Source organism: Oncorhynchus mykiss, chromosome 4 (genome assembly GCF_013265735.2).
Source record: "Oncorhynchus mykiss isolate Arlee chromosome 4, USDA_OmykA_1.1, whole genome shotgun sequence".
Classification (NCBI taxonomy): domain Eukaryota; kingdom Metazoa; phylum Chordata; class Actinopteri; order Salmoniformes; family Salmonidae; genus Oncorhynchus; species Oncorhynchus mykiss.
Window position 1 is genome coordinate 2,544,248 of NC_048568.1, and position 9,688 is coordinate 2,553,935.

General features: G+C 37.4%; 1 protein-coding gene across 19 annotated transcripts in view; it reads right to left on the reverse strand.

Moving 5' to 3' along the window:
* The window catches only part of adgrl2a (adhesion G protein-coupled receptor L2a), a 201,169-nt gene extending 199,159 nt beyond the window's left edge, over positions 1-2,010 (reverse strand). For 9 of the 19 annotated variants that reach the window (XM_021599943.2, XM_036975483.1, XM_036975482.1 and 6 more), the window contains exon 1: positions 1,426-2,004. The gene's annotated coding sequence lies outside the window, so the exon portion shown is untranslated. Of the gene's footprint in view, positions 1-1,425 lie in introns of all 19 variants that reach the window. The other 10 variants (XM_021599928.2, XM_036975487.1, XM_036975480.1 and 7 more) reach the window with 2 other exon arrangements.
* Positions 2,011-9,688: the final 7,678 nt, after the last annotated feature.

Genomic DNA, 9,688 nt, shown 5'->3' on the forward strand with positions numbered 1-9,688 from the left:
TTAGACGTTGAATTACGGACATATTTTTATCAATATAAACACTTTTTTATCTTGTGAGTAAGCCTACTTATTATGCTAATGGCTAACCTTTATTCTGTCATTGCCATATCTAACGCTGGCTGATCGCACGCAGAAACAAGTGCATATAATTGATCAAACCCAGTCAGGAACTTTCATTAGCCTTTCACATCAGGCGTAACGTCTAACAAAATATGACAGAATCGAGAATCGTGCTGGTAGTTTAGTGGCGGAAAGGGGAATGCTGGACTGGAGTAAAATGTATGCTGTACAATGAATGATCGATATTTTGTTTCTCCTCTGTTCCACTGCTTCACACACAGCCGTTAGGACGCTGAGTTGGCCGGGGTAATATATGAGCTCCGCTCCGCATGTTAGCTTTTTCTCCGGTCGTTAACACATGCAGGTTGACAAGATGGTTTTGGTACTGGTAAAAAATGCATATGCAGTAAAAGTATCTAATTTACTGCCACTGTGCGCAACTGTGTGTTTCAAGATAGATTATATCTCGTCGTTTCCTTAGAATTGATATTTTTAACCAATTATTTCACATTTTCAACATCAAGTTTCTGCCTGTCGTATTAGGCTACATATTGTTCTTCAGTTCAATGCATTGCAGTTTAATTAACTCGTTTTACACATAATATTGTCTGTCTACTATGATGCAAAGACAGGCTATTCTAGAGTTTTCCCTTCTCAAAATATAGCAGTCAAGGCCCTGGCTAGACTGAAAGAGCCTCATTGCTCTCCAGAATCACAGCCACATTGATCTTAGATCACTGCTAACATACAGCCCTATTCAAGCAAGGAACCCATTGATAGGCTACATGAAAAAAACCCAGCAAGGAGCACAACTCTATCTACAACTTTAAAGACATAAATTCAATTCCAATTAAATGGTGCTTTACGTGTTCTGGTTCATATAAACGTGTTCCCCCTCATTTTAATAGTTTCCATTCACTCAAACTGAGAGGGAGGCAGCTGACCAAATCAATCCACATCTGGTTGTTTTTATTAACCATTTTTCAATTAACCATGGTATCCCTTGGATAATTTTAATTTGCCTACTTCAAACAGTTCTGTTCTTTAAACGTTGACCTGATTCATGGCAAACCTGCTCTTTGGTTTTTCATAACTCAAGATTTCAAGCAGCCTACAGATGGTTTGTTTGTGGTCTGGGAAAGTAAAATATACAACTGCAGTGTGTGATTAATGACTTGATATCCTCACATATGTGAGTTGGAAAGTATATCTCTGAATTTGACAAACAATTCCCCTAACAACGTGATACAAGAAAGTTACAGACAGAGACTTTTCAAGAGATTAAACCACTCTTGGATATGGTTGGTAAAGTGATAGTAGGCCTAAGTAATAGGGAAATGCAGTTCTCTTAAAGGCAATCCTTACCTTTCTGAGAAAACAGTCACGATAAATGCGATGAAATCAGAGGCAGAAAAAAATCTGTTGGACAATAGCTGTGTGTAGAAAGCAGGCAGTATTGTAACAGGAACTCCTCTGCAGATCAGGACACAGCAGTGTTGAGAGAATCTCTGCAGTTCTGATGCATGCTCCACTTATCTGGGACAGATAGGGCTTTATCGGGCAGCTGGTTCCTCTTTCAGCCCATACATTCCCCCAGACCGGACATACTCTTCCATGGCAAGGTGCTGCTCAGTCTTAACTCATCAACAGTTCTGCTTGAGCATTTAATCTCTGCTCCCCTGTTCGCCTGGAGTCAAAGCAACAATCCACAGAGTAGAAACCCGAAGAGACAGAGGGAAGAAGAGCGAACAGGCAGTGAAACCTGTTCTCTGCAGAAAAAAAGGAGACTGCAGTTGATGTCAATCCACGCCGAGTTCCCCTGGATGAGAGAATGAGGTTCAATGGTACTGCAAAGTTAAAGCGGCTCGCGTTTGGGAAAAGATACCGCTCACAGCATTGAGAGACTTGCTTGATTCACCGGAGCAGGCTTCCAGTAAACAGAGCCAGTGCCCAGTGCAGTGAGTCGCAGCAGGGCAGGCTGCCTTCTGCAAGAGTCGTCTGTGAATGGACTGCTGTCAAAACCTGACACGGAGTCCCGATCCACACGGACTCGGAGTCGACACACACACATCCAATAGGAACGAATCAAACATATTATCATGTCCAGCAAGAAGACTAATGCTCGGCCGTTTAGCCCTGACTGTCGCAAAGAAGATTACAGTAAACAGAGTACAAATGTGAAGTAGATTATCTATAAATATATGCCACTATTTTACTTCTCCATTTTATTTTTGTGTAGGAGAGGCTCAATCCCCTCACAATAGGCAGTCCAGCCTATTCAACCAATGACTGAGGACTTATTCTTACTTGAACACTACCTAGCATCAAAAAGGAAGGAGCAGAAAAGTGCAGAGAGAATTTTTTTCTCCAACTGGCCTCAATAAAAGACAGAACGACCATTGCAACAGACCAAGGGGGAAGGTGATCTGCTACTGTAGAGAGAGGTGGGCAAAGCTGACCAATGACTAAACAATGTATCTTGTGTGATTGTGAATTGTTGCATAATGGTGACAAATTGAATAGCAATAAACTGTATGACTGGAAATCTAAAAGTATGTTTTATTTTTGAGCTACCATGGAATAAAGGGCTAATTGTTAAAATATGTTTTAGTTTTTTTCAGAATCCTATACATCAACGAATGCAATACCTGGCTATTTCATAATTTTTCAAACGTTATCTTACGTATTAATTTGCTTATTTTGGATTTAACTTCAGTGAAGATCAGTATTCGCAGGCAAAACTGCTAAGTGGCAACCATCAGACGGAGGTGATGCTGTGGAAAATGTTAGGATCTGCTTGAGGAATGCAGTCTGGGAACATTATCAGGCACCAAGAGACTGGTATACACCTGGCTTCAATAAAAACGTCCTTTCAACTGTTGTGAGGAAATGTGAAATTGAGTCATATTCACCAGGTGAAGGTGAACGGATGAGACTGGAATATTTGTGTTTTCATAAGCATTTTACACAATTATACAACCGTTTTTAAGGGACAAAAAGAGAAAGCAGATGATACAAAGGTAATCCAAAGGCAGACATTCATATTTGAAGGAATACTGTTTCTGTATAACTAGAGAGAGTAGATCATGACAGTCTTAAATGGCTAAAAAAGCAATTTTGTATGCATGTACTTTTACATTTCAGGCCTATATGAGACATATAGGCCTACATACATTCTATCATGTTACATTGTAGCTATACTTGTTTAGTTACATCTGAATTGTTACACATATATTAACACATTATATTAATTAACTACTTTGTTATCGATAAGGGGGAACACTGTTAATTACAATGTTATAATGATGATACCATCACACATTGAAGTGAGACCACCAACTTTCAGTATGTGGTCCCTATTTATTGTTCAGTGCATTCAGCCATTAAGATTGTACAGAAATGGTATTTGTGTTTATGATGAACGTATTTGTATTTTTTAATTTACCCTTTATTTAACAAGGCAAGTCAGACTGCTTTGATACCAGTGATATCTCACATGTGGTATGCTGGTTGCAAGTAATCACTTGCCAGACAGAAATGTTTTAAATGGTGCGTGCTTGGGGCACCTCGGGTTAAAGTATAACTTTTTCCAGACCTGATTGCTTGGCCCACCTAGCTTGCAGACAGGGAAATGAGGGAGGGAAACAGAGAAATCAGAGTTGCAAGATACTTTTTTTTCTGAATTAAAACACTAGTAGCACCAATGTTGAATCAAGCCTTATTGAAGGCTACCAAACGAAGGCTACCAGGTAGCCTAGTGGTTAAGAGAATTGGGCCAGTAACCGAAAGGTAAGGTTGCTGGTTCTGAGCCGACTAGTTGAACACTCTGTCGATGTTTCCTTGAGCAAGGCACTTAACCCTAATTGTTCCTGTAAGCCACTCTGGTTTAGAACGTCTAGTAAATGAAAAATGTTTTGTTAGTGATAATGTCAATAAAGTGTATCTATCTGTTTTTATATTGGTTATATGTGTTGGGGCACACTTTGGAGGAAATTTAGTCAACCATGAGGAGAATAAACATGGCTCCCTTGTTCCCATGACTTGTTTTGAACCGTCAATTGTTTTTTGAACAATTTTTATAGTTTTTCTCCAAAAATATTTGCACACAAAAAGTCTGTGTCTCTCCATGGACTACTTGATAATGATGGCTAATGATTTGTAGAGGTTATGTGCCCCATAGATAGTTCACACCTTAGTTAACAGATACTTGTGTATAATTCTGATTATTTTTAACAAGTTTAAAAGTTATCTGACTACATTGCCCTCTTGTTTCTTTGTTGTTGGCTTCCAATTCATATTGCTGCTAGCATATCTTAGCAGAGTTTTTTTTTATACTTTAATATATTTTTTATTTAATAATTAAATTACATTTATATTGATTTCCTTTATTATTTTCCCCTAACCTCACCACCCTTCCCCTAATTGGAGTAAACTAATGGACAACAACACTTAGGCTTCTACTTCCAGCGTATACATACTATATACATTTTTTATCTCTGAACACCATCCAGTTTTGATTTCTATTTGTCATGTATTTTTCAACTGTGCACTGATGTTTCAAAAAAGTTCTGAAGTTTCTACAGACTGTAAATAAATGTAGAGTTTTTTGCTAAGAGTATTATTATATTTTTGATCAATAGACTATGACTTTTTAAATCACACAGCAGTGCTATTTGCAGAGTTAGCTCCAGGTAAATGTTGCAATTCTTCAGTCTTTTCTGAACCTGTGACCAAAAACAAGCTACATATGGACAGTATCTAAACAAATGATCTAATGATTGTCTCTTTGCTGCAAAATCTGCAGAGCTGGTATGGTTGTATCCCCATATATATAACATTCTATTGGTTGCAAGAATGTATAATAATTTAAATGGAAAACTCAAAGTTTTGAATCCAGCGTTGTTTTGTGTATCAGTTCATAAACCATGTGCCATGGAATCAGTACATTGAAAATCTCTTTCCAACTATTTTGCAATCTATATGGCACAACTGTCAATTGTTTGGTCCTTAAATGAAACGGAAGAGGTATTACATATGATAACTATTGATGCAGTTAACAATTGTTTTTGACATTGTGAAAAGTTCTGTGTCTGGAAAGCCCATGAAATAAACTTGAAAAACTCTCAATTCAATAGAGTTGTCATTCTAACTGTAAACTAAATGGTTTGAAAGTTTAATCTATGAAGGACCCTTTGAGGATAGAATTTCACAGAGTAAAAGTAAAATACCTCGGGCAAACCTCCAAATATGTGTTCCACCATGGAACAGGAACAAACTATCTAGCCTACAAGTATACTTTTTCTCTCTTCAACATATTTGCATAGAACTACTGGCTTTTCTTGACCCGTTAACCAAATGCAACACCTCTCTATATTAATTTGTTTGCATCAAACCAAATTTTGTCAGATGCCTGCTGTACTCTCAGCAGATAGCGAAACCTCCGAGGAGATTCACAATCAAAGAAGCCCTCTCAAAACAGTGGAGGCTCAGTTAATATTTATGTAGCCATGGGCAACCCAGCAGCTTAGAGCTTTGACCTCCCTTCTTGTGCACCTTGTGGAGCTGCCCTCACACTGCAGAGAGTGAACTATGCACAGCGCTCATTTCAGAGTGGCAACAGTGCATAATGTTGTCTCCCTTGGTAAATCCTTTCCCATTACGGCAGGGTTAATCCGGCATTTTTACCGATCAGTTTCACTGAATGTGCCTGTCACAATCCTCGCTAAACATGTGGTTTCAGTCCATTGGTGAGTGAGGCAGGTTGGCTCCAAATTCCTGGCTGACGCCCACGAGAGGAGTTACTACCTATGAAACTAAATGTTAAACAAACTCATTAGACTTTGTAGTCCATATTTGTCCTTCATAGTTTTCCTTCGTGTGGTTGTCGTTACAATGGAATAAAGAGAGCTTGGGAGAGCATAGCGTTGAGAGCTCCTTTTCTTTTCACCAGTATGCAGTATGTCTCATGCATTGTTGAGTGTGCTGTATAAGGCTCAGTCTCACCAGGTCATTTCTAAGAAAGTTAGCCTTTATGTGTTATCCCTGCAGTATTCTTTAATCGTTTTAAATTGTCTTATTCATTGCTTCACGCATCTATCTTCACCTCAAATTATTACCTGTAAATCTGATGGAATACTTGTATAAATATTATTACCAAGGTAGTTATTTTGAGATATGTTTCCAGAAATAAATAATTGATACAATCTTGATAAATAACTCCTAACACCCCATTTGCATTGCAATTGCCACTAACATAATTCTGATAGTCTTTTTTTTAAGTTAACCAACATATCACACACAGTTCACCTGACCCAAAATCAATAATAGATAATAAAGTCAGACTGACTTAAGCTTTTCTCAATCAATACAGAGTTTTATTTTTTCTTCCATCTTTCATTATACCGGCCAAACAAAAGCAGCTTAGGTGCCCAACCAGCATCTAAACTGGAATCGACATGTTTATACTAAGAGCTGACAAAAACCAAGTAAAATATGATCAAATCAAGACCCAACTAATGAGCTCATCATTTGGTTTGAATTTCAGTTATTTACACATTTTTCCATTTAAAATGTTGTTAATGCAATTTTTCCCAAAGAATCCTGTACTTATAATTGGTTCAGCAGACAGGAAACAATTAAAAATAAGTCAAACACACAGGGAGGGCTTTGAGATCAAATTTGAAAAACCACGGTCCAGCATGGACACGTTAGGCTCTGGCTTGCACAACTGTCAAATAAATTAACTGTTAAATGTCCAAAACCCCAAATAAGCAAATAATTCCCAAAAATATATCATGGCATAAACACACAGAGGAATCCCAGAGTTTATTTGGCTGTTTTTGACATTGAATTTGTCGTATAACACAAAACCACCTTTTTCTTTCATAAAACAACCTAGACTAAATGGTTTATATGTGTCGAATGAAGGGTACAATGAAGGGTAAAATCCCTATTCAAATGTTGTGTGGAAATAGATGTGGTTCACTTGTGACCAGTGTTGGAGTCATTACTCCAAAAAAGTAATATATTACCTATTACTCATTAATTATTTAAACAGTAAAAAAATGTGTTTACTTATTACTCCCTGGGCAAAGTAATTAGTTACACTAATCATTGTATTACTTTTGCATTATACCACAAAACGTTGCATGTCCTCACTCAATGTAAACAATGTCAACGTTACCTATGCACATACACATTCATCAGTATTTTGAGGGGGATTCTACCGTGGATAAGGGCAACATTACCTCTACTACATACCCAGTTACAAGCTTGTTCAGCTCTCCCTGGGTTACAGCCTGTCCTCCTGAATGATTAAAATCAAGCCTTGGTTGAAAGAATGAGGTAGGCCAACAGTCATCTTCAGCAGCAGTGGTCATGCTTTTGGTCTTTCGCTACGAGTTTTGTCTTGGCATGTTGCTTTTGCAGGCAATCCAAGATATTGGAGGTTGTGTTCCTAGTAGTGGAGAGGTGTTTCTCTCTTGGGCACAGTTTACATTTTTCAGTTATATTCTGGTCATTTTGTCCTCATACCAAATCAAAATAACGGGACTACTTCCACCCTGAGAAACTCAATGTTTTAGACACTTCTGGCATTTTTCATCTCCCTCACCAATGCGGTTAGTAGCAGTGCGTGCGTAAACTGCAACTTGGTGAAAGGATGTCACTCTGGACAAAAACAATTACAATCTGGGGCGGGAGGATTTTTTAAATATTGCACCAACAGAGAAGGAATAATAATCATCACAAATATGTATTTAAATCAGGAACTGTAATAGGAAGTGAATTATAACAAAAGTAACAAAGTAACGGCGACCTATCTGTGATCAGTAACTAAAATAGTATTACTCAAATTGGAACAGTACTCTGTTATATTACTCGTTACCGCAAATAAATATTATTGTAACGTGTTTTTTTGTTACTTTGTAACTCAAAACCTCCAACACTGCTTGTGACCCATCAAAAAATGATATACGGTGGCCAGTAATGGTTCAGCAGAGACCAACAGTTCTAATTTGCTTCACTTTGCATCAACCTGCTCTGGTTTGTATAAATGTGGACATATTTTTAAACAAAAGAGGTGGTATACCTATGCTTACTAAAGTCTCAGTATGCGTTGTAATGCATGGAATGAAAATAAATACGTATTTGCTCAATGTCAGGATTTTATGAATATGAATTTGTGAACAAAGCTTTTTGTAAAGAATTGTGTACACTCTGTCACAGACTTTGAGCCATTCACCGCTTCGGAAGAAGTATGATTGGTTTGTTTTCTAACGACAGTGATCACCTATCATCCCAGACAACAGCCTAGTGGTTTTGTAACTACCCATCTCTCAAATACATACTTGTCTAGAATGAAAAATATTGTTTGTTCAATGTTATGAGGCATGGGCCATCTTATGGTGTTATCTAGGTATCTGGTTGTGGTTTCTTTCAATAAGAAAGTCTCTCAGATTGATTTATCTCAAGATTGCAGGCTTCATTGACAGACACAAATTCTTTGAAAGAGCATAATACTGATAACATGCATATGCCCTGCACCAGTGGAAAAAGGTTGAAAAAGTATGGGAATAACAAATAATACAAAAGAAGACGATTCTTTTGTGCAAAATGAACATGTTTGAATTGATGAGGAAATGTGCATCATACTGCAAATGCTAGTATCTATTAGCACTATATTTCTGTGTGTAAGTGGTCTCCCTTTATTGCTTTCAACACATAAGGTGAGTGGGTGATCAATATTTTATCAATTTCCAGTGACTTAGTGAATATAACCCATACTATTTACTCTATGAGCTGTATGAGACTTTGTCCTTGTCCATTCCAAATAGCCTCATCTGAAATATTGTCACCCTTTGAGTTGTCACCGTTTGTAAGGACATGCATATTTGATCCTTGAAAGAAGGACCCCCCCAAAATAACTGCTCGGTCAAAGTTGTCAAAATACCAAGAAACTCAAAAGGTCATATCTGACAATGATGAAGAATAGGTCTCTAGTTTGAGGACAGTGGTTTCTAACCTCCCCCACCAGAACAATAATAAAAATCTAATGTATTAGTGCACTAATCTGTCCAAGTTAATACACTCTTGTACTAATTAAGATGAATACTCTACCAAGGACAGAGATGAGCAAATATGTGACATCACAAGTCCCCTTAGAGGTCAATAATCTTTTAGAATAATTGCCTGCAGTTTTAATTGAGGGAAAAAATAATTATTTCTTACATATTCATCATTGTAAATGCACATTCCTCCCTCCAATTGTGTACTCTTATTCATTTGACTAATTTAAAAGTAACTTCTTTGTGCTGGTATAAAGGATTGCAATTATAAAAGTTTTAAATACATATAACTGATTTCCATAAAACATTATTGTTCTAAATACATTGGAGGGGACTGCTCAGCAATGCATAAAAAGTGGCCAAAATGAATGCTTAATAGTACCGCAGAAGTGCAGGAGGGGGTCCGCATTTTATTTCATATAAATAGAAAATGTATGTGAACATTTATTTCATGAATGTCTCTCGCTGCTACAGAATACCATCGTAAGTACCATTTGTATGTCTCTGTGTCCAGTATGAAGGAAATGCGAGGTAGTTTCACAAGCCAATGCCAACTAGCATTA